Source organism: Gymnoscopelus braueri (genome assembly GCF_963280865.1).
Source record: "Gymnoscopelus braueri genome assembly, chromosome: 22".
NCBI lineage: Eukaryota > Metazoa > Chordata > Actinopteri > Myctophiformes > Myctophidae > Gymnoscopelus > Gymnoscopelus braueri.
Window position 1 is genome coordinate 28,363,337 of NC_137624.1, and position 26,079 is coordinate 28,389,415.

The 26,079-nt window shown below is 43.7% G+C and overlaps 1 protein-coding gene across 2 annotated transcripts in view; it reads left to right on the forward strand.

Annotated features, from left to right (window-relative positions):
* The window catches only part of LOC308078591 (ras-related protein Rab-27B-like), a 71,129-nt gene that overhangs the window by 22,169 nt on the left and 22,881 nt on the right, over positions 1 to 26,079 (forward strand). Inside the window, exon 1 of one of the 2 annotated variants that reach the window (XR_013932553.1) lies at positions 3,341 to 4,013. The exons of the other annotated variant lie outside the window; for it this stretch is intronic. The gene's annotated coding sequence lies outside the window, so the exon portion shown is untranslated. Of the gene's footprint in view, positions 1 to 3,340; positions 4,014 to 26,079 lie in introns of those variants that run through there. 2 annotated transcript variants of the gene reach the window in all.

Below are 26,079 nucleotides of genomic sequence, written 5' to 3' on the forward strand. Positions count from 1 at the left end.
CCTGATTGAATGGGTTAAATGAAGACAGAGGATTCGTGTGGGCATTTCCTGGAAAGTAACGTCTCGTGTGGGACATACAAGGTTTCCCCCCTGATAGGGAAGATATGTCATATCATAAGCCCCTCCAGGGCTACTGTAGTGTGCATGGACGCTAGATTTGTGAGCTTGTCTAGTCAGCTTTTTCAGTTTTTATGATCGGTGCTTCATACTGCTATCAAACTAACACACGCACGCACGCACGCACACACGCCGCACGTGTGTGTGTGTGTGTGTGTGTGTGTGTGTGTGCACAGATGACAGAGGTTCCCTCTGTTCATATCCTCCCGTCAAATTGATAGCAGCAATTATAACTCTATGACCAGCTGACACTGTTAAGCCCTGGAAGTAAGTGTGTGTGTGTGTGTGTGTGTGTGTGTGTGTGTGTGTGTGTGTGTGTGTGTGTGTGTGTGTGCGTGTGCATGTGCGTGTGCGTGCGTGCGTGTGCGTGTGTGTTTGTACACAGCCATCAAAGCTACCACCATTAATATTTAAGTGATTTTTCCAGTTTGCTGGGAATTGCTGTCCTGAGGCGTTTTTGTTCTTGTTGTCAGACTGTTACCTGATTGGCTTTACCCAGGTTTCCTGTTTGACATTCATCCAGGAGACGTCATCATAGCCAGGGGTCTGTGTCTTCATTAGAGCCGAACCCATATATTATCAAAAACGTCAAATAATGGCCGATCTATATCTATATATAATCTATATTATTGGTTGGTCTCTAACCTCTATACAATGGACAGAAACAGAATGGAACTAGAAAAAGGTCTCGGCCATAGAGATAATGTGTACCGTAGGAGTAATATCAAAACATTAGTTTAGCAAAAATCTCAAAATAGCAAAGTTTCACGGCAATCGCATGCTGCGTTCATGATTTGAGGCATTTTGTTCAAAACGGACCACTCCTGCAAACTTTGGAAGCCAATCTTAGGATCAGGATGGAATGTGAAAAATGGACAGATCCGTGTTGATCGCATGACTATGGAGATAATGGTGTACTGATTTTGCGTGATGTTTGGACAAAATCTATAGGAGTAATATGAAATATTTTGTTTTGCAAAAATCGGCCTCCTGGTGGCGCTATAAAAGGCAGATGTGAAAAATGCAGGTTTTTCCTTGGCCCCTAGGGAGTGTGCGTGCACAGTTTCACATCGATCGAGCCAACGGTGCCGGAGATTAGCTTTCGACGGACACATACACACACGCACGCACGCACGCACGCACGCACGCACGCACGCACGCACGCACGCACGCACGCACACACTCACGCACACACGCACACACGCACGGACAGGGTGCAAAACATAGTCTCGGCCATGCCTTTGGCCTGTCGGAGACAATGATACAGATTGGATTGGAATGAGTTTGGGTTGAAATTATAGCCCGACGTGTTGTGACCTTATAAATGGACTATTTAAGATTTCTTTGGATAACTTTTGAACATTTTCACCAAGAATGACATGCCCAAAATATATAGGGACAGAAAGCCTGAAAGTGGCAAAAATCGGGACACATCGGCTGCACATCGGCTGCACATCGGCTGTAGCCGATACCGATGTAGTCAAGAAAGTTAAGTAATGACCGATATATTGGCCGGACTGATATATCCGTCGGGCTCTAATTGAAATGGTACAGATTGGTTTGAATGGTACAAAATGGATGGCAAGACTGGAATGAGATGGACCAGAGGCAGAACGTACGCGTGTGTGTGTGTGTGTGCGTGTGTGTGTGTGGGGGCGCGTGTGTGTGTACTCGTTTAGTTCAGAGGTGTCAGTCAGAGTCACGTGAATCATTTCTCTTGGTCACTTTGTGTTGTTGTTCAATGACCTTTCACGTTCCACACCGGCTAAAGGTCACCACACACACACACGCACACACGCTCACACGCACACACGCTCACACGCACACACACACACACACACACACACACACACACACACACACACTCACACACACACACACACACAAATTCAATTAGTACCTTAATAAAACATCAGAAAGAATTGAGAGAGAGACAGATAGAGAGCAGAAGGAAGAGTAAACATGTTAGCAAAGAGCAGAACTGCCTCACCTCGTAAGTGTCCTTGTTATCCGCTGTGTCCTGCGATTCCATGTGTCATGAATGACAGCGTAATGGAGATGAGGGAACTGTTGAGTCTGAAGGCAGAGACTCTAGTCTCTGACATGTACAGGGGAATTGACTCGGTATAAAGGGTACATGTTGAGAATATAGTATACAGAGGAACAGAACAGATAGAAAGTCATGTACAACTAGGCCTCACAATCATTACATAATCTCAATTATTTGAGATAATTGCAATTATTTCTGCATAATCGTCATAGCGCAATGCTACATTTGGTGCTCTAATTCCATGTAATTCCATGGCTTTGTTCAACACTACCGCAGACAGTACAGTTAATGTCCATGCTTGCAGGTACAGTACCGGAGCTGATAGAGCGAATACTTTCCTGTTTGTAACACTGCTGCTGTGCAGTTTTGTTTTTGGTTGTTCAGATTAACGTGTGTTTGTTGTTGCTGTTGTAGATGTTGTTGTTGTGCTGGTGTTTTGGTTGTTAGTGTATTAGTTATATTCTGCTTGGTTGGTAGTGTATTAGTTATATTCTGCTTGGTTGGTAGTGTATTAGTTATATTCTGCATCTGGCTTTGTTGTGATTTTTGTACCTGGAGGTATAAGGCGTACCTACTGTATGACATGCACATTTATTTTATTAATTAATGATGTCATACTTTAGTTGTAGCCAACAGTGTTTACCTATAGTTCTGTTTCCTTGGTTACTTACTTCCTGTTTTACTGCTACTGAAACACACACACACACACACACACGCACACGCACACGCACACGCGCGCGCGCGCGCTGCACACATACACACATCACATGCATGCAAACACATGTGCACACGCACATGCACCTAAACTTTAACGCACGCACGCACACGCACACACACACACACACACACACACACACAGAGCTCCTTCCCGCAGCATCACCTACAGCAGTACTCTGACTTACTAACTGATAAGGCTTTGTGTGAATGTTGTGCGTGCGTGTGTTTGAGCTAGCCTGTTGTAGATCAGCCCCACCCTCTCCTTACACACACACAGAGAGAGAGAGAGAGAGAGACACAGACAGATAAAGAAAATTGTGAGAATGTGTGTGTTGTGTGAGTGAGTGGGCATAGACAAGGAAGAGGGAAGTGCAGAAAGGGTGAAACAGCAGTCAGCAGCTAAACGTAGCAGTCATCAGACTATTCAGGTATTCAGTTAAACAATTAGTTATTGAATGTGTCAGTGAACCAGGCGGTCGGTCAGGCAGGCAGACAGGCAGGCAGACAGACAGACAGACAGACATTGTATTTGTACGTACTGGTATTTCTTTTACTGTATTTGTTTGCAACCAGTGGTTAAGTGAGGAAGCTTAACCAGTCAGTTGAACACACAGCAGCCAATCTAATCAGTTTGTCAGCTGGTCAGTGAGGGGTGTGGCTTAATGCACATCTCCCATTGCTCAGTCAGTCAGTCAGTCAGTCAGTCAGTCAGTCAGTCAGTCAGTCAGTCAGTCAGTCAGTCAGTCAGTCAGCCAGCCAGTCAGTCAGTCAGTCAGTCTCAACAAGGAGCCTTTCAGTCAGGAGACTCACCATCCAGTCATCAAAGTAGCCCGTTGGTGGACCAGGCAGCCAGTCCATCAGTTGAAGAGGGGAGTGGCTTGTGTGCGTGCGTGCGTGTGTGTGTGTGTGTGTGTGTGTGTGTGTGTGTGTGTGTGTGTGTGTGTGTGTGTGTGTGTGTGTGTGTGTGTGTGCGCGTGTGTGTGTGTTGAATGGTAGTCAGTCAGGGCAGTGTGGATGCAGTGCTGCTAGTCAGCTGTTCTCTGTCTCGCTGCGAGGCGACCTGTTGAATCTCTTGGGATCGTAAACGTACCGCTGGGTCAACAACGTCAGGAGGAGACATTATTAGCAGGTAAGAAGAACAACCATATTGTAGTCGATGCAAACTCGTTCCTTTTGCATGTGCAAACATACTTAACCAGTATGACTTGTTCTCTTGGACAAATTCTTGATCCTGCATCAGGGAATGCAAAAGCGTAGGTAGTAAATTAGGTCTGTCTAGTAAGAGAATAAATAACTGTTTGAAGGAAATAAGTATAACTTTGTTATTCAGGGGGCTTAATGGTGCGGTCTCGGTCTTGGCAGTTTGAGTGTTTGCTTTGATGAGAAACCTCTCAGAGGTAATTGATGAGTCTTTAAACATGTGACCAGCTGGAGGGTATAGTAGCTTTATGTATGATGGGGTCTGCTGAGAGAGAGAGACAGAAATACAGAGAGAGAGGTTTATCACTGAAACCCATACACTTATTTTTTTTAATACATTTTTATCCCAAGATTTTGTAACCCATTGTTTTACCCAGTGCCAATTGTAATCCTGGACGCTACTCTCCCTCTGCCAGCCTAGGGAGAGCCCAGAACTGAGCTCATGCCTCCTTCAATGCATGAGGATCTAGCAAGCCGCTTCTTATCACCTGACAGGGGGGAGTTTTCCCCGGTAGGACGTAGTGCGTGGAAGGAACACGTTATTCCAACCGGTTCCTTTCCCCTCCATCAGGCGCCCCGGCTGACCAGGGGGAGGCAGTATAGAGACCGGGATTACTGCATGTTTTTTGTGAGGGTACCTACCCTAGGGGACACGGGGAGAACTCACCAAAACACACAGAAAGGCCCTTTCACATGGACTGTGTCCCCCAGGCTTCTACTTGGCCCTCTCCTTTTTTCCCCCCTCTACACCAAATCTCTTCGGCAAATGTCTGCCTATCATGACATGCCCAGAATCGGGACGCTACGCTACACATCAAATAATAAAGTCTCAAACATCTGTGAAAAAGGAATGTGATCACACCCGTCTCTACAAGTCGATAACTGCTTCGCTGTATCACACTTAGCCGCCTCGTTCGGGGTGCTTGTGATCTCTTTAACTCTGTTTTATACACTCTTGGGTTTTATGCTAAATTTAGCTGTGCTTTTCTTTCATGTTTCAGTCCCATGATCACATTTATTTGCACTCCCTTAGTATTACGTTTTTTTTTCTTGCACTGACCTACAAAAGGACTCAGTGTAGGAGAGACAGACAGTATGAAAGCTGAGAGGCAGACGGTGTAGGAGAGACAGACAGTATGAAAGCTGAGAGGCAGACAGTGTAGGAGAGACAGACAGTATGAAAGCTGAGAGGGAGACAGTGTAGGAGAGACAGGCAGTATGAAAGCTGAGAGGCAGACAGTGTAGGAGAGACAGACAGTATGAAAGCTGAGAGGCAGACAGTGTAGGAGAGACAGACAGTATGAAAGCTGAGAGGGAGACAGTGTAGGAGAGACAGACAGTATGAAAGCTGAGAGGCAGACAGTGTAGGAGAGACAGACAGTATGAAAGCTGAGAGGGAGACAGTGTAGGAGAGACAGACAGTATGAAAGCTGAGAGGCAGACAGTGTAGGAGAGACAGACAGTATGAAAGCTGAGAGGCAGACAGTGTAGGAGAGACAGACAGTATGAAAGCTGAGAGGCAGACAGTGTAGGAGAGACAGACAGTATGAAAGCTGAGAGGCAGACAGTGTAGGAGAGATAGACATTATGAAAGCTGAGAGGGAGACAGTGTAGGAGAGACACACAGACAAACAGACAGACAGTAGGAAGGCTGAGACAGTGTTGTAGGGACATAAAGTAGGAAAGCTGAGAGGGAAACACTTCTCAGCTTTCCTACTGTATGTCTCCCCTACATTGTTTCCCTCTCAGATTTATTATTGTCTGTCTCTCCTACACTGTCTCCCTCTCAGCTTTCCTACTGTCTGACTCTCCTATGCTGTCACACTCGCAGCATTCTAACGGTCTATAGAAACAGACGGTAGGAAAGCTGAGAGGGAAGCAGTGAAGGACAGGGGTCCTCAGAGTTACTACAGGGGGTCCGCCAAATCTTTGTGTGATGGGGAACCTTAGCCGAAAATGGCAGATCTACAAGCTCACAACGAGGCGTTGTGAGCTTGTAGATCAGCTATTTTCAGAGAGTTGGTGTAGAGGGGGAAAAAGAGCAGACCAAGTCAACGGTCAAGTTGACTAAATATTGAGGGTTTAAAACGTTAACTATCCGAAAATACACATTAGCATGTGTCCAACTATGTATGAAATGTATGAAAAAGTTCAACACAATTTTATACAAGCTGTAGCGGGGGTCCCTGCTTCATCCCTCTCTCTTAGCTAAGGGGTCCTTGGCCTGAATTTTTTTGAAGACCCCCTGGTGTAGGATTTGATCCGTACAGACCACCTGGAATGGTTCTAGTCCATGGTTCCAGTGAGTAGTGTCATTCATTGTCAGGCTTCTCTGTGGGCACTCATTGTAAAGGCTGATTGGTACAGGCTTTATATCGTATAACTAGGTTTCATATTTAATTATGTATAAAACCAAGTATGTTGAGTATGTAGAATTGTAGAATTTCTTTCCATATCATTGACTGGGGTTAGTCGTACAATGTACTGGCTAATGGCAGAAGTGTGCTACTGTTTTGTAACATTTTCTTAATACTCAAACTCTGTAAGTATACTAAATGTGGTAAGGTCACTGGCGTGTGTGGAAACGTCGCTACGTTTTCATTATCTTGTTCACTGAATTCTAAAGTAAACAGTGAACAGTTAAATAGGTTCACTGTTTAACTGAAGTACTTTATCATTCTACAGTAGCTCTGTAATCAGTAACAAGTTATACCGGCGACAACAGCCTGGTGAATGCACTTAATTGCCAAGGACACATTAAAAAACTAGTGTTAATTCATCCATTTGTAACTCAGAGAGCGTACAATTGTAACAAAATGGACCCTTATGGGTTGTATTCATTTTAGAACACCCTCCTCCAGCCAATCAGAAACAAGTATTGTGTGGCCATTGTAAATATTATGTTGAAGCTATGGCCATGTTAAATGAACTCCAGCCAAATGGTTTGTTTAAATAGTATTATGTGAAAACAGGTTTGACACACTGTTGTCTGTATTGTTTGTTAAACACAGGCAAAGACACTTAATCTACAATATTTGCTTGGAGGTTATTGCCTCTGGAAACATGAATATGATTGGCTTGTAAATATGTAATTATATAATATTGTATGCACACATAAACTGTAAGAATATGAGCATTTAATTATCACAAATGTTAAATGAATTATTTTATTTTTGTTACACCTGGTAAAGTAGGCAAGTAAAGTGAATACAGTATCTCTAAGATTATTGCCGTCTCTGCATTAGAGTGAACTGATTGTTTACGTGTGTTACTCCTGTATAGGGATGCACCGAATATTCGGCCACCGAAACATATCGGCCCGAAAATTGTTAAAAAATGCATTTCCGGCTTTCGGCCGAAAGGGTTTTAACGCCTAAAAGATATCACCGAAAGACACCGAAACATATCGGCCGAAAGACACCGAAACATATCGGCCGATATCACCGAAAGACACCGAAACAATGCTATTTTCAAAAAATCTTGGAATAAAATGTGGAATATTATTATTATATAAATGTTTACATTTTACAATCTTTCAGCAGTCAGTCTGGAATTAATGTATGGATTCAAAAGTGCTGAATAAATGTTTTATGGACCCATAATAGTGATTATTATCTAAGTTAAGTTTTGCCATAATCATGTCTTTTGCCATAATCAGGTAGCTGATCAACATTGGTAAACAAATAAATTAATTATATATATATATGTATATATATTTATCATATTCGGCCATTCGGTTTTCGGCCAACTGTTTTCTATTTTCGGCATTCGGTTTCGGCCAAGAATTTCCCATTCGGTGCATCCCTACTCCTGTATTAGATCACTCACCATTCAGTAACTATCTGACCAGAACAAAAGTCAGAAAGGTTGCTCGTCTTGAGCAACCTTTCTGACTTTTGTTCTGGTCAGAAAGTGAGAAAATGAGGGTTCATAAAGACATTCAGGATAAATTCGGCCCATTCTGCCTTCTTGTTTTGTCTTGTTTGTATTATTTGTATGTGTACACTAAGCAACACGCTGGGTCAGTACTCTGTAGCCAGGGCACAACCTAGCAATTAAAACTGGTGAACCGTGTCCTGTTTTGATGTCTGTTAATTAACCCATTAAGACCAGAGGACCAGATTTAAAAAAAAAAGTCTTCTAAATCCTAACAAATTTCTGAAAAACGTATTTTGCTTTTATCAGTGGTTCTCAAACGTTTTCATGTCAAGGACCCCCAAAATTATATGTATTTGGCTGCGGACCCCCATCTCAAAAATATTTAGTTGCAGGGACCCCCCCTAGAAAAAATATATATATTCAAAGATTTGCAAAAATGTTTACGATAAAAAAATATATAGCAGATCTACAAGCTCGCAAGTGAGCTTGTAGATCTGCTATTTTTGAATAGCCAAAGTATAAGATTACACAGATGCTTTCCCGGGTTTTAATGGGTTAACCGAGGCAGTAATTCAACCAGCCTTGTTTCAATACATAAATGTATTGTTCCCAGATTTTTTTTTAAGTCTGTTGAAGGGGCACTGCTAAATAAATACCGGTGCAACAGGTGAAGTAGTTTATGTCCCCTCCTCCTCCAAAGAACACATTATTTACAGCATCCCCTCCTCGAAAATAGTCCTGGCCGCGTGCCTCTGCTAATACTGTTGTTAGTAATGTATTACATTTACAAATAAATGAAAAAAGTAATCGAAAAAACACGGCCGCCTCGCGTATTAGGAGGGCAGGGTGAGTCAGCAGAACCAAGGACGGGTGTTTTTGATGAATCTAACATGTTAAAAATGGAGTTTGAAGTTATAATGGGTTTGTATAGGAAGGGGGCGTGTGTGATAAAATGAATATCAAATATCTTAATACTGAATCAAGCAACTTAAAAACGGTCTGGGGGGCTCACAAAAGCCTGAGTAGACGATAAAATGACCAAAAGTTTTTTTGAAAGTGAAATATCCCTTTAAGTGCAATGTTTTTTTTACTTTACTAGAGTTTTTTCAATTGTCCATACTTTTACTTCTATTCCACTATATGGAATAGAAGGTAAGGCAAATATTGTACTTTTACTCCACTACAATTATTTGAAAACTTTAGTTACTAGTTGCTTTGCAGATACAAATTATTACATTATAAAACATACATTAACCACTTCAGCCCTATTTCATACATAGGCTATTTGAAAATAGCCGATCTACAAGCTCACAACGCGTCGCATCGCGACACGTTGTGAGCTTGTAGATCTGCTATTTTCAAAAGATTTTTATACATTTTGAACTTGTGGAATGGGACATTCTGCTTAATGAGCACTTTCTACTTTTGGTACTTTAAGTACATTTTGATACCAATACTTTCGTACTTTTGCTCAAGTAAATTTTGAATTCCTGACTTTTACTAACCGAGTATTTCTACATTCTGCAATATTGATACTTTTACTTAAGTAAAAAAAATTGAGTACCTTTTCCACCACTGCTGACCACATCCTTTATCCAGATTACAATTACAGTTTGGACATTCTTACCCAGAGGAGACTTACTCTGAGATTACAGTTACTAATGCTGCAATCTGTAACTGTTAATTTAATTCTGAACAGAGTACAAATGGAACTAAATGGACCTGTAAGCATGCATGCTAGAGGGCTTAGTTACGTCTAGGTTATACAAGTGGCAACAGAGAATTGTCACTGAGTCCTCATCACTGTCTCAAAAGGTCATAAGGTCAACAAAACGGTAGTGTGATGACCTTGACCTTTTTTAGGTTTGATTACGTTTCCTCCATTTTCGCTTTGTATTTTTGCCCGCGCAGCGATGACACTAGTCCGCACTGTTGTACCTGTGTGTGCGTGAGCTGCCTGTCAGCTGTGACCAGTGTGGAGTGTGGACGCGGAGTCGCGGATGTTGTTGTTTTTTGGTCCACCCCCCACTCCCCTCCAACCAATGGCGTTCCACAAATACATACAGCATTGACCAATTACATTTATCCAAGAATAGTATTTCACAGATATAAGAGGGTATTGCAAGTTAACTTAAACATTTTATGATTCTTTTTTTTTTTTATAAAATAAAAATCTTTTTTTTTTTAAATTCCCCATAACTTAGATTTTCGGGACATTGCCCTGCTTGTGCGGGACGCGGGACAGAGGGTCCAATTTCGGGACTGTCCCGCGAATTTCGGGACGGTGGTCACCCTACTTAAGCCCTATATGTACTTTGGCTACCCTATTTGAAAATAGCCGGATTTTATACATTTGAAAACTTCGGGACATTCTACATAATGAGTACTTTTACTTTTGGTACTTTAAGTATATTTTGATGCCAATACTTTTTGAATACAGGACTCTTACTGTACAGATACAGAGTATTTCTACAATACAATATTGATACATTTACTTCCACTGGTTGCGATGCATTGTGAAGGTTCATGTGGTCCATGTGGTTGTGACGGTTAATTTGGTTAAAGTAGTTTCCACAGGTGGAAGGAAATGGGACCTGAGGGAGATAAACATGGTGGTGTTAGTGTTAGTGTTAATGTCACGGGGACAGTAAAAGTGTCTGATCAATTGCATTGTACTGGCTATTTTAGAATGCTGATTTCCATGTATTTTTTATGATGATATATTGTTTTTGATCAATAGCGTTTTATTCGATTGAAATGTATTTAATATGTACGCGTAGGGGGGGAAACTATGGTTTAAATAGACTTAAACAGATGAACGCGCACGCACGTGCACACTCTCGTGCGCACACACACCTATCCTGACAGAGTTGCCTACATCCCCAGTGACCTTTCAGACATGGGCTTGTCTGCTGTCTGTACAGATGTCACATACGAGGCCCTGCTGAGAGACGAGATGAGGGGGTGGGAGATACACAGAACTAGAGCACATAGATAGATAGATAGATAGATAGATAGATAGATAGATAGATAGATAACCACGTCTAAGCCCTGTTGTACAATAAATAGCGAAAATAGGCTAGCACGTCATCAATCTCACAAAGCGTTGATATCAAAAGGATATCAAAGAGGGGGGTGGGGGGGGGGGATTCAAAAGCAGAAGCATGGATTCCAAAACGAGAGGAATGGCTTCCCCGCAGTAAAATCGAGCATGCAAATAAGAACATTTTGGTGTATGTTTGGTGATTTGGTTTAGAGGGCAGCAAAGTACCCCCGGTCAACGAAGTATATACGTGTCATTGTCATCGTAACTTTTTCAATTAAATACATTTTTGATACAATCTTTTCACTGGTATATATCTCACACAACAACCATTCCATGTTTTTTTTTTGACGACTCAAATTTTAGTGGCAAAGCATCTGCCCCAGAAATGTACAGGAAGTTCTGGTCATCTCAGTTCTATGACAACGGAGCTGCCAGAGGTGTCGCCAAAAACACAAGTTGAAATGAATGTTACACAGAACGACGTTAAGTAGTTAATTGATTGATTGGCAACAGCAGTGAGGAACCTCAGGGCACGTCTGAGCTAAACCACCCGTCTGGACAGGTTCAGATAAAAGTCTCGTGTGAGAGACACAATTGAGCAAATGGTTTTGTGATTGAACTTTTACCCAGGGGCAAAAGGGGAATAACGTTGGCTACTTCAGCTCTTATGTCATATTTATGTCATATTTATGTGAGAGCAGCATAGACACACTGTGTATTTTTCCTCATGTTAACTATGATGATGACTTATCATGACTTGAATACATATTTTGTGTCTTGTTATTGAAGTGTGCGTGCGTGCGTGCGTGCGTGCGTGCGTGCGTGCGTGCGTGCGTGTGAGAGAGTGATAGGCTATTCATTTTAAGGTCTAGAGGGAACTTTACACTGGGTAGTTGTAGACCACACACACACACACACACACACACACACACACACACACACACACACACACACACACACACACACACACACACACACACACACACACACACACACACACACAGGTTGTGCACATTGTTCTCAGCCACCTGAACACTTGATGTAACAGAGATTGAGTACCGGGAGAGGCCCAGTGCATGCTGGGTAAATAGAACATTAAGATGGCAAATCTGATCTGATAAGACTCTGCCTCTGCCTCTCTCACTGTGTCTCTCTGTGTCTCTTTCCGTCTGTCTGTCTGTCCCTCTGGCCGTCTGTCCCTCTGTCTGTCCGTCTGTCTCTCTGTCCCTCTGTCCGTCTGTCTCTCTGTCCGTCTGTCTCTCTGTCCCTCTGTCCGTCTGTCTCTCTGTCCGTCTGTCTCTCTGTCCCTCTGTCCGTCTGTCTCTCTGTCCCTCTGTCCGTCTGTCTCTCTGTCCGTCTGTCTCTCTGTCCCTCTGTCCGTCTGTCTCTCTGTCCCTCTGCCGTCTGTCTCTCTGTCCGTCTGTCTCTCTGTCCCTCTGTCCGTCTGTCTTTCTGTCCCTCTGTCGTCTGTCTGTCTGTCCCTCTGGCCGTCTGTCCCTCTGTCCGTCTGTCTCTCTGTCCCTCTTTCCGTCTGTCCGTCTGTCTGTCTGTCTGTCTGTCTGTCTGTCTGTCTGTCTGTCTGTCTGTCTGTCTGTCTGTCTGTCTGTCTGTCTGTCTGTCTGTCTGTCTGTCTGTCTGTCTGTCCCTCTGGCCGTCTGTCCCTCTGTCCGTCTGTCTCTCTGTCCGTCTGTCTCTCTGTCCGTCTGTCTCTCTGTCCCTCTGTCCGTCTGTCTCTCTGTCCGTCTGTCTCTCTGTCCGTCTGTCCGTCTCTCTGTCCCTCTGTATCTTTCTCAGATCTGTGAACATAAGTAAGTGTGTGTGTGTGTGTGTGTGTGTGTGTGTGTGTGTGTGTGTGTGTGTGTGTGTGTGTGTGTGTGTGTGTATGTGTGTGTGTTTGTGCGCGTGCGCGTGTGCGTGTGCGTGTGCTTCTAGAATGTGGGGATCTCCCCAAGCCGTTTCCTTGTTCCGTCATAGTTGTAGATCACATAGTTCACATAGTTGTAGATGACAGCTCATCAGTGTATTATTCTCAAACCTCCTCAACCACTTTTCACTTTTCACTTCCTCCTTTTTTTTTTGATTTATTTTTGGGCTTTTATGCCTTTATTGATAGGACAAAGACTGACAGGAAATGGGGAGAGAGATGGGGAGTGACACACACTCACGCAGCAAAGCTCGTCGGGATCGGGAATCGAACTTGCGACACACTAACTAAATACTCCTCAAACCTCCTCAACCACTTTTCACTTCCTTCTAAGTAACTACTGTGCTGGATTTCCACTGAATTCTTTCCTCCTCATTTTTTTGTCATCCTCTCCTCTCCTCTTGTCCTCAGCCTACTCTCATGTGTGCATACTGTACATATTGTATGTGTTTTGATACTGTATGTCTGATAATGGTTCCTTTTGTTATTAATACAGAGGGTTTTACCAGGCACTGGGGACAGACTTTACACCCACCACCCAAACACCACAAATCTCATGTTTATCTACTGGTTTCTGGGCTTGGGTTTGTTGAGCCGTAAAGCCTGAGTCATACTTTGTCGTACCATGTTGTCACTTGCGGTGACAACTCACATTGTTTCTTATTAAGTAAAAGTATCAATACCCTATTGTGGAAATAGTTTGTTACAAGTACAAGTTTGGTATTCAAAATTTACTTGAGTAAAAGTACACAAGTATCTTATCTATCCATCCATCCATCTATCTATCTATACATTTATTATTATAGCTACTGCATTAATAGTTCATACATCATGCACAAGTACAAATGGCCAGGCCAGACTTTAATTGTGTGTGTGTGTACAATTTAAAAAAGACAAAAACTGTACCACCCACTTCTCTACAATTGCTCATTCCTTTCGATTCTTCTTATTGTTATTTTCGAGCTGCGTTCGCGCGTCTTACTTGTGTGTGTATGTGTGTGTGTGTGTGTGTGTGTGTGTGTGTGTGTGTGTGTGTGTGTGTGTGTGTGTGTGTGTGTGTGTGTGTGTGTGTGTGTGTGTGCGTGCGTGCGTGCGTGCGTGTGTGTGTCTGGCATGAGCATCTGCAACATGAACACACACAGGACGGCACAGCGTAGCGCTCACATGAGCGCCACGTATAAACGCACCCACAACCACAGGAAGACAAAGCGCGAAACGCACATACACGCATGACACAAGCACACACACGCATGACACAAGCACACACACGCATGACACAAGCACACACACGCATGTCGCAAGCACACACACGCACGCAGGATGCACGTTATAGCAGCTGCCTGCCTGCCTTTTCGATTTTTTAATTAGCAGTCTTTGCAACACCTGGGTGTGATTCGCTCCAAGTAGCGCTGTTGAGTAGCCTATTGAAATGAATGCACAGGGATTTAACATAGTTCCCCTACTTCATATACAGTATGGAATAGATCATTGAAATAAACTCATCCAAGGTGCCACTTACTTACTTATTTTCTAAATTTCTCCCACAGGATCAATAAAGCTCTGTCTATGAACGTGTTTATTTTCAGTTCTACTGCGTTCTTTTCTTTGTTGATATTTTAGTTGTCAAATACTTTAAAAAATTAAGATTTCCCCCTTTTCCCATCCCAATTTAGTTAGTTATTATGCCAATTCCTGAATTCCCCACACATTTCTGTGTGGCCACTGGTGGCGCTGACCTTCTTACTGAACTAATGAACCATGTCCTCATCGTCAGCTGACTGCAGACTGTTGATATTTAACGAGCTAATCACATCTTCAGGCCTCACATTTATTCTTCCTGGTTCTCAACCAATGATCAGCAGATCAATACGTCTTTGATCCCACCGCCACTCTGACGCTCCCAATATGATGGTGTGTGTGTGTGTGTGTGTGTGTGTGTGTGTGTGTGTGTGTGTGTGTGTGTGTGTGTGTGTGTGTGTGTGTGTGTGTGTGTGTGTGTGTGTGTGTGTGTGTGTGTGTGTGTGTGTGTGTGTGTGTGCGTGCGTGCGTGCGTGCGTGCGTGCGTGCGTGCGTGCGTGCGTGCGTGCGTGCGTGCGTGCGTGCGTGCGTGCGTGCGTGCGTGCGTGCGTGCGTGCGTGCGTGCGTGCGTGCGTGCGTGCGTGCGTGCGTGCGTGCGTGCGTGTACTTGTACAGTAGTATATATAGTAAGAGGTTTAGGACTTTAGGGGTTACGGTTGGAGTTAATGCCTGATATATACTTGGTTGCACGCAAGTATTGCACACCGAAAATAGTAGATCTACAAGCTCATGATGCATCACGCGCGCGTGCGCGTGTGTGTGTGTGTGTGTGTGTGTGTGTGTGCGCGCACACGTGCCTGCCTGTGTGTGTGTGTGTGGTTGGGTGCGTGCGTGCAAAGGTGCGTGGGTGGCTGTGGCCCACCCAGGCCTCTGGCTTTTACTCCAAGTGAATTAGGAGTCTCATGATCCTCTTGTCTAAATATACAGCGTTAGGCCGGGAGGCAGGAGGCAGGCCAACAGGACAAGGCTCACTGTCACCATCTCCACTGTGTTCATTTAACTCTGAGAGTGTACTATGCAGAAAGACACACACACACACACACACACACACACACACACACACACACACACACACACACACACACACACACACACACACACACACACACACACACCATTCTTTTTAGTGTTTAACACTTCAGTAACAATGGGGGATCACTGCTTAATGGTGTCTGCAGCTAAGCAGGGTTGTAACAGTTGATCGAACTAACCAATTTAACCGTTTATTAAAATAATTAAAAAAACAATACAATAATAGAGGAAAATGCTGAATTCAAATTCTCCCCAAAAATATTTTCATGAATACAGAACATGTCTGATGTACAATCAGTGAGCTTGTAGATCTGCATTTTTTGTCTGTCTGTCTGTCTGTTTGTGTCCGTTTCTCTCTCTCTATCTCTCTCTTTCTCTCTCTCACTCTCCGTATCTGTCTCTCCCTCTCTTTCCCTCTCTCGCTCTCTCTGTATCTGTCTCTCCCTCTCTTTCCCTCTCTCGCTCTCTCTGTATCTGTCTCTCCCTCTCTTTCCCTCTCTCGCTCTCTCTGTATCTGTCTCTCCCTCTCTTTCCCTCTCTCGCTCTCTCTGTATCTGTCTCTCCCTCTCTTTCCCTCTCTCGCTCTCTCTGTATCTGTCTCTCCCTCTCTTTCCCTCTCTCGCTCTCTCTGTATCTGTCTCTCCCTCTCTTTCCCTCTCGCTCTCTCTGTATCTGTCTCTCCCTCTCTTTCCCTCTCGCTCTCTCTGTATCTGTCTCTCCCTCTCTTTCCCTCTCTCGCTCTCTCTGTATCTGTCTCTCCCTCTCTTTCCCTCTCGCTCTCTCTGTATCTGTCTCTCCCTCTCTTTCCCTCTCGCTCTCTCTGTATCTGTCTCTCCCTCTCTTTCCCTCTCTCGCTCTCTCTGTATCTGTCTCTCCCTCTCTTTCCCTCTCTCGCTCTCTCTGTATCTGTCTCTCCCTCTCTTTCCCTCTCTCGCTCTCTCTGTATCTGTCTCTCCCTCTCTTTCCCTCTCGCTCTCTCTGTATCTGTCTCTCCCTCTCTTTCCCTCTCGCTCACTCTGTATCTGTCTCTCCCTCTCTTTCTCTCTCTCGCTCTCTCTGTATCTGTCTCCCTCTCTTTCTCTCTCTCGCTCTCTCTGTATCTGTCTCTCTCCCTCTCTTTCCCTCTCTCTCTCTCTCTCTCTCTCTCTCTCTCTCTCTCTCTCTCTCTCTCCCCCCATATCTGGCTGTCTGTCTCTGTCTGTCTGTCTGTCTGTCTGTCTGTCTGTCTGTCTGTCTGTCTGTCTGTCTGTCTGTCTGTCTGTCTGTCTGTCTGTCTATCTTGTGTCACACACACACACACACACACACACACACACACACACACACACACAGTTTTTCCCAGAAAGTCCAGTCTGGTCCCAATAACCCCTCAGTAACCCCTGATTCCCAGTCTCATCAGTTAAGGGTGTGACAGGGTCTGTCTGGTCTGTGGCAGGGCGGACCGTCATGTTTTCACCCCTGTGTGTCTTTGTGTGTGTGTGTGTGTGTTTGTCTGTGTTGTCCATAACAAATCTCACAAACTACAAGGCAGATCACAGCAGTGGTGGAAAAAGTACTCAAATGTTTTACTTAAGTAAAAGTATCAATACTGCAATGTAGAAGTACTCCGTTACAAGTAAAAGCCCGGAATTCAAAATTTACTTGAGTGAAAGTACAAAAGTATTGGCATCAAAATGTACTTAAAGTACCAAAAGTAAAAGTACTAAAATATTTGAAAATAGCAGATCTACAAGCTCACAACGTGTCGCGCTGCGACGTGTTGTGAGCTTGTAGATCGTCTGTTTTCAAATAGCCTATGTATAAAATAGGGCTAAATTGGTTAATGTATGTTTCATAATGTCATCATTTATATCTGAAAAGTAACTAGTAACTAAAGTTTTCAAATAATTGTAGTGGAGTAAAAGTGCGATATTTCCCTCTGAGATGTAGTGGAGTAGCCTACAAGTAAAAGTATTGGAAATTGGAAATACTCAAGTAAAGTACAAATACCTCAAAATTGTACTTAAGTACAGTACTTAAGTAAATGTACTTAGATACTTTACACCACTGCAAGCTACAAGGCAGATCACAGTAATATTTATTGTGCATGCTGCCAGTATAGGCCAAGAAACTCAATCCCTGAATACCGTTGCTGTCGGTGGAAACCATGCATGTCCAAAACCGTTCGGGGGGGAAAAAGCGTGCCGTCGCGATAATCGGTTCCATAGTTATGACTCGTCAATGGCGGTGTGAGCGTTGGATTGAAATTACGAGTATACTCGTCAATGGCAGTCACTGAGTTAAAAGCATTTCAAAATAGCCAATCTACAAGCTCACAACGCGTGGCATCGTGAAGCGTTGTGAGCTTGTAGATGTTCTAATTTCATTACTTTTGTGCGACACTCTTAGTGTCTTAGTAGTGCATTAATGTACAACAAAACATAAAAAGTTTGAAATACAAGTTGAGATACAAGGTTTCTGGCACAACAGCATTGATATGTTTTTAAATCGGTCAATGACAACTATGTCGTTTTTGTGAATTAATAACCTCAGACCAGTGGTGGAATGTATGTACAGTACTTGAGTATAACTGGAGGCTTTTACTTTACTTTAGTATTTCCATTTTTTCAAAATACCTTATATTTCTACTCCACTGCGTCTCAGAGGGAAATATTGTACTTTTGAGTTGACTGGGTTTTGAAAACATTAGTTACTAGTTACTCTGCAGATTTAGATTGTTATTACAAAACATGTTTCCTATATAAATTCACAATTTACTATTTACCACTGGATATTCAAAAATAGGCTATTCAAACAAATATTCAAACAAGTACATTTAATACAAATAATTGCTCAAAAAGAAAGCCTGGACCAAGCTGTTGACATTTCTGGCATAGGCCGTGGGAGTCAACCTTTCATTTCCCCAACCAACCAGAGTGCAGTGGGCGTTGCTCCAAATGTTGTGACGTCAGGGCTCTCAATGCTGCACATTGGGGGGGGATCATTATCATTATTATTACTATTTTGTTTCTACCCTCATCTCTTATCTCATTTTTCTGTATCTGTTTCTTACTGCTGTGCTGCCATTGACGACTGCATTCCCCCTACGGGATCAATAAAGCTTGTAGAAAATCCTCTCACTCTCTTGCTGGGAGTGGGCGGAGTTGGATCCTGTGGTTCTAATCATTTCACTTAGTGGTGGGTGGAGCCTGGTTTTAGCCTAATTTGGCACACCTGAGGTAGGTCTATATAGGCCCAAGTAATGTCAGACCAAACATTTGTCTGAAGGGGGAAGAGGTGCTGCTGGCTAGTACTCCATGTTGTATGTCCACTTGATGCATTATAAGTAAGTTCTGTTTGTTTCCTGTTTATTAGTACATATGTTCCTTTTGATTATTAGTATGCTTGTTTCCTGTTTATTAGTACATATGTTCCTTTTGATTATTAGTATGCTCGTTTCCTGTTTATTAGTACACATGTTCCTTTTGATTATTAGTATGTTTGTTTCCTGTTTATTAGTACATATGTTCCTTTTGATTATTAGTATGTTGTTTCCTGTTTATTAGTAAATGTTCCCTTTGATTATTAGTATGCTTGTTTCCTGTTTATTAGTACATATGCTCTTTTTGATTATTTGTTTATTTGACATTTATGCCTTTGTTTGTTTGTACTGATTGTTACTATTTTTCCTTTCATACCCAGTTCAATCATCATCGCCACATTTGTTCATCCTCATATGTACATGGATTCCGAATAAATCATTTTACGAAACTTCAAACCTTGGCCTGGTCCTTATGCTCTGATAGGCATACTGGTGTAGGAGTATGTATGTAGCCAGTGAACTTTCCACCCAAACTCCAAGAGATTTTACATGGTCCTTCGAACCGGATACTCTGCCACCAGATATGGGCCAGATTCGACAGCCACCACCAGCGTTGGAAGTCCAAGTACACCTTGCCATGCAGCCATGGCCCCAGCACCACCCCGGATGCAGCCATGGCCCCCAGCACCACCTCAGATGCAGCCATTGACCCCAGCACCACCTCAGATGCAACCATGGCCCCCAGCTCTTCTCCAGGCGCCCCCTGCGCCTTCCCTCCAAGCGGTGCCGCCAGAGTCCTCTCCTGAACCAGCTCCTCCCCCTCCAAGTGGTGCCGCCAGAGTCTTCTCCGGCACCAGGTCGTCTCCAAGTGCCCCCCCTCCAAGTGGTGCCGCCAGAGTCCTTTCCGGCACCAGCTCCTCTCCAAGCGCCCCCCCCTCTATGTGGTGCCGCCAGAGTCCTCTCCGGCACCAGCTCCTCTCCAAGCCCCCCCTCCACGTGGTGCCGCCAGAGTCTTCTCCGGCACCAGCTCCTCTCCAAGCCCCCCCCTCCAAGTGGTGCCACCAGAGTCCTCTCCAGCACCAGCTCCTTCCAAGCTCCCCCCCCCCCCCCCTCCAAGTGGTGCAGCCAGAGTCCTCTCCGGCACCAGCTCCTCTCCAAGTGCACCCCGCTCTTCCTCCATTGGCGTCTCCAGGCCGAGCACACCTTGCACCACCTTCATAGCTGCAGCATGTCCAGGCACACCCAGCATCACCTTCATTGCTGAAGCACGCCCAGGCGCACCCTGCACCCCCTCTGCTGCAGCCGTGGTCCCCAGCTCCCACCCAGGTGACGACCGGGCCACCTCCTCCGGTCCAGTCCTCTCCGGCACCAGCTCCTCCCTCTGCTCCAGTCCAGGAGTGTCCAGCTCCTCCCCAGTACAGTCTCCAGCGCCTTCCCCTGAACCTCATCCAGAGGGGTCCTGCCCCCGTTCCAGACCCTCTTCCAGGGTGGCTCCACCCCCTTGGTCGGCCCCAGACTTTCACCCCAAGTGGCGTTGCCATTCTCCCGAGTGGCTGGCCCACCAGACCCCTCCCACCCTTCCGCCCTGCCTGGGGTTGTCTGCCCTTATGGGGCGGCTGAAGACGTGGTGCCCTTCCTGTTTATAGCCAGCCCCGAACTGACACTAAGGACAATGGCATTTTCTTTTTATAATCAAATAGACGATATTTGATGGGGCGGCTGTAGAAAATCCTCTCACTCTCTTGCTGGGAGTGGGCGGAGTTGGATCCTGTGGTTCTAATCATTTCACTTAGTGGTGGGTGGAGCCTGGTTTTAGCCTAATTTGGCACACCTGAGGTAGGTCTATATAGGCCCAAGTAATGTCAGACCAAACATTTGTCTGAAGGGGGAAGAGGTGCTGCTGGCTAGTACTCCATGTTGTATGTCCACTTGATGCATTATAAGTAAGTTCTGTTTGTTTCCTGTTTATTAGTACATATGTTCCTTTTGATTATTAGTATGCTTGTTTCCTGTTTATTAGTACATATGTTCCTTTTGATTATTAGTATGCTCGTTTCCTGTTTATTAGTACACATGTTCCTTTTGATTATTAGTATGTTTGTTTCCTGTTTATTAGTACATATGTTCCTTTTGATTATTAGTATGTTGTTTCCTGTTTATTAGTAAATGTTCCCTTTGATTATTAGTATGCTTGTTTCCTGTTTATTAGTACATATGCTCTTTTTGATTATTTGTTTATTTGACATTTATGCCTTTGTTTGTTTGTACTGATTGTTACTATTTTTCCTTTCATACCCAGTTCAATCATCATCGCCACATTTGTTCATCCTCATATGTACATGGATTCCGAATAAATCATTTTACGAAACTTCAAACCTTGGCCTGGTCCTTATGCTCTGATAGGCATACTGGTGTAGGAGTATGTATGTAGCCAGTGAACTTTCCACCCAAACTCCAAGAGATTTTACAAAGCTCTTTCTATCCATCTGTCAAGAGGATAAAACACAGAATAGCCGGAGGAGAGCGGATTTCCACTGGATCCATTGTAACAGTCGTATATTATATCGTCTCTGTCGGGGTGGAAACCTCATATGTTACTTTCCAGGATTCAAATTAAAAAATAATATAGCAAGAGTAGCAGATCTACTGTACAAGCTCAAAACGCGTCACTTCGAGCTTGTAGATCTGCTACTTTTGATGCTTTTGTGTGACGCTGTAGTGTGATCAAGTAGGGGTGTTAATTTACGAAAGAAAACACAAAAAGTGTTAACCCATTCACTCCGGGAATGCATCTGTATCATTTTAGATTTTTTGCTATAACCATTATTTTATACTTTGGCTATTCAAAAATAGCCAAAGTAGTAGATCTGCAGTTGTTTTGAAAAATCGTGAAAATGTGTGCAAATCTTTGAATATATCTACATACATTTTTAAAGCCAACGTTTGTAAAAATACGGAGATAAGAGGTTTCCTCCCCCATTGCCCCCCGGGGCCTTTAGAGGCATGCACACATCCCCAAAACATCCTCACATGATCCACACAGACATGCCTCCTGGCAGAGCTTTGCACTCTAGCTTACTCTAGTTTATTATAACACATAAACTACAAGATCTACAAGCGTTTTGAGCTTGTAGATCTGCTACTTTTGTTATTTTTGAATTTGAATCCTGAAAAGGATTGGACATATGAGGTTTCCACCCGACACGCATGCTAACTAACTAACAGGCACAGCAACTCCAATTGCAGTGTTTGAAATAGCATGTTTGGTATATTAGGGTTAGGTAACTGGGTCCTGGTTTGCTGCCATGCATGAGGGAATATTAAGTCACTACTACTACTACTAGAGTTGTAATGGTAATAATACGTAATAGAGTTTGCCGTTCAGGGCCTTTGTTGTACTGCAGTGTACGATAATGGCAGTAGTGATTGGCTTAAACAAATTATAATCATTTGAGTTGTATCAAAATGTGGTATATTTTTTTCTGAAAAGTTTTAATAACAATTAATTTCTTTTGTACCTGATATTCCAAAAAATTAAATAAAATAACTAAGTTAATTAATTCATTAATAAATACATAAATACATTCAAAAGATTTTTATACATTTTGAAGACTTGTGAAATGGGACATTTTGCATAATGAGTACGTTCTACTTTTGGTACTTTAAGTACATTTTGATACCAATCCTTTTGTACTTTTACTCATGTACATTTTGAATGCCGGACTTTTACTTGTAACAGAGTATTTCTACATTGCAGTATTGATACTTTTACTAAAGTAACTGGTCAGTATTTCGGTGACACGGTGACAGTGTGAACAGGAAATTGAGTTAGTCTTCCTGCCCTGTTTATTTCACGGTGTTGTTTAAGTCAGAGCTGTTTGTCAAACAGGATTCCATTGTCTTCCTCTGGAACCATGTGATGTATGACTCTCATTAAGGTTACATTTGATTTAACAGGAATAAGGTCCTTTTTTATTGTTGTTTCATAGCCCTAGTAAATCAGGCCGTAGTGCTGAAGCATCTCATGACCTGAAATACTGAATAAGCTCGTTGGCTGTCTTTTCTTCTTCTTCTGTGTGTGTGTGTGTGTGTGTGTGTGTGTGTGTGTGTGTGTGTGTGTGTGTGTGTGTGTGTGTGTGTGTGTGTGTGTGTGTGTGTGTGTGTGTGTGTGTGTGTGTGTGTGTGTGTGTGTGTGTGTGTGTTGTTGTGTTGGAAAAGACTGACACGCACACACGTTTCAACGTCAAAACATCCTCTGCCTTTTACTCAAGTCTCACACAGTACAGATCATACTTCCTTGTTCTAGAGCGCACTCCGCGCGTAAACTCAACATCCCATAATAACCACACCTCTTAAAGGGACCTAACCTCTATATAGGAATGTAATGATCATGACACTGGATGAGATCGCAGCATATGAACACAGGACGTAATTAGCTCATAAACCATATAAATATAATTTATGAATCAATTACAATATAATAATACATACATATAGGTATATATATATATATTATTATTATTGAATCTTACGTCACTGTAATGTAACGTGAGTTCTTGGACAGGTTTATATAAATGTCTGTTTAATCAGAGAGAGATACATTTTAACTGGTCGGACAAAAGACACCACACATCATTACTTTCCTTGTCACAATAAAATTGGGTTTATTCAGACTTCACCGTTACAAGTATTTATAAAGCAACGCTTGGGAAACAGAAACTTATGTTGTGTATGGAGTTAATGTGGGGAGATAAGAAAACAGGAGAGAGAAAAAGTCACAGAGAGTAAAAGAAGGAATCGTATTGGAGATGCATTATTGTAAAACCTTCTGAGCTATGCTCAACTATAACAGATATTCTCTGGTAAACACAGTAACGTCGCCTTAAGATTAATGCACAAATCAAAATGGTTCAACACACCTTTAGACCCTGGATAGGGGCCTGAGTCCGGAGACTCTGGATTTCGGGAGAAAGGTACACAGTCGCGCTCTAAGCCCAACTTGGCACTGGTTCTAGCGAGTGGTCTCAGAGTTCGGGAATCTCAGTGTAAAGGTAATACTGAGTTGGCGTCGACGGTGGCGGAGGCCGGGTCGCCGAGTTGACCGCGGTGATGTCCTCTTGGAGAAGGGCGCACTGGGGCTCTTTCGGTGCTCGCTGCCGCGGGTAGACGAGAGTGAGGCCGTGGTAGGCCTCCGTGCTACGGGGACTTGTGTGTCCCTTGGATCGCGTCGTTGGTTGGATGGAGCCGACAGGAGGTCCCGTGTTGAAGAGCCCTAGGAAGGCTGGTTAACCCTCCTCGTCCTTGGTTGGTGATGGGAGAGCCAGGGAGATCATCCCGTGGCGGCTTTGAGCAAAGAGTGTTGTTCGTGTGGGATCTATATACCCTAAAATGTCTTTGAAGTGTGGTCAAATGTCATTACTATGCTAAATCCTTATCTGCTGTGGGATTTGCTGACTCTGAGTCACCGGGAGGGGAAGCAGAACCCTTCCGTGTGGTTTTATGACCCAGGTCAGCCATGGGCCCCCCTTGGGTCAGGCCCCGGTCACTTCTAAACACCAGGCATACATTTGGAAATACAGCATAGTACTACATTTTCACATTATTGTCCATTATTGTCCACATGTCTCTCCATGAGGTCACGTGTAATGTCTTCTTTGTGGTGAAAACATAATTTTCCATGCGCTCAAAAAGAGGGAGAAAGAGTGTGAGAGAGAGAGAGGGGGGAAGTTGTGTGTGTGTGTGTGTGTATGTGGCCATTTGGTTGGCCTGGCTTTCTCCCCCCCCCTTTTCCTGATCTGTTGTCTTCATCTTTGATGTCAGGATGGGGGAGAGATAATGGGAAATTCCACACAGCTCTTTGGTGAGCAGTCTGGATTTTACGGCTTGTCCGCAACGTCTCTCGCTGTTATCACCGTGTCGATTACAAACCCCCATTTAGGCCAGCGAAGGTCGGACCGCAGGTCCAGGGTCTTCTGCTGGCGTACCAGAATTTCAGCGACTGGATAACAGGGAGAGAACACACAGCGTGGCACACATTCCATCTGGCCTTCTAGGGCGGCCACCATTAGACTTGGCAATAACCCTAAGGCGACACTGCTATAGTCTGGTGGCATGCATCCTACGTAAAGGCACAGAGGTGAAAGGACAGAGAGAGAGAGAGGGAAAAGAAGGTGTTCTTTCTCTATGGGGTTCTTAGCCCGCCGGGCTTGGCTGTTGGCTAAGAAGGTTCTAATGGGGCCAAAAAGAAATCAATAAAACCATGCTGATATCAGGACCGTCTGTGTCCTAGAACCGGGGGAGTTAACTCTGGCCAAGGCCAGTGTTTACAGGGTATTACATGGGGTTCTGAATCTCTATGGGGGCCCAGTAGAAGAGAAAAACAGAGAAAGAATAAAAAAAACAAAAACATAGTGCCAATGAGACATTAGCCCAACATCTAACTGAACCTACAGGGTTTTCTTTGAAACCTAACAGGTGGTTTTGAGTAGGGCCACACTCAGTATGCGCTAAAGTTTTAGTTTGCTTGCCTTTCCGGAGGAAAGGGGAAGATCGCATGCTGGGATTTTTATAACAGTAAAACAAGAGCCCGTTTGGGCGGGTATTGCACCCAAAATTACCTTTGACTTAAAGTAAACTAAAATGCAAAAGAAAAATGTCTATAAAAGTGTAAGAATAAAATGCCAAAGCAAAATGTATATAAAGGTTTTTTTTTTTTCAAAACAAAATACAACACACACGGCGGTCATCCCACCTTGTGGTGGGAAGGTAGTCCTACTTCCAACAGGCTTGGGCCGTGTTGGTGTCAAGATACAGGTCGGGGTTGCTGTCATTGTGGGCCACCACGTCTGGCGTGGTAACCCTGACGTATGTATCATCGTGCCCCCCCCTTAGGTTGGTCACGTTTTATGAATGATAATGTAAACCATTTTTCAACATTTGACACAAAGTTTGAGAAACCTATGCGCAAAAAGTTAAAAATATACCGGACCCCCCTTATGTTTTAGATGAAACACGAACTATTGTGAAGTGGTGTCATATGAAGCATACGTTGGAACAAAGTGATTAGGTTCTCTCAAATTCTTGTCGTCACGGGCTGGGCTTTGCCATCGTGATTCTCTGGGGACTTCAGCTGGGAGCTGTTGTACCAACTCAGGGAATCCAGGTCTTGTCCCAGAGTTATACCGTGAGAGCGAGCGACCGCGGTCTGGACTACGATCTTGGGAGGAGGGACGATC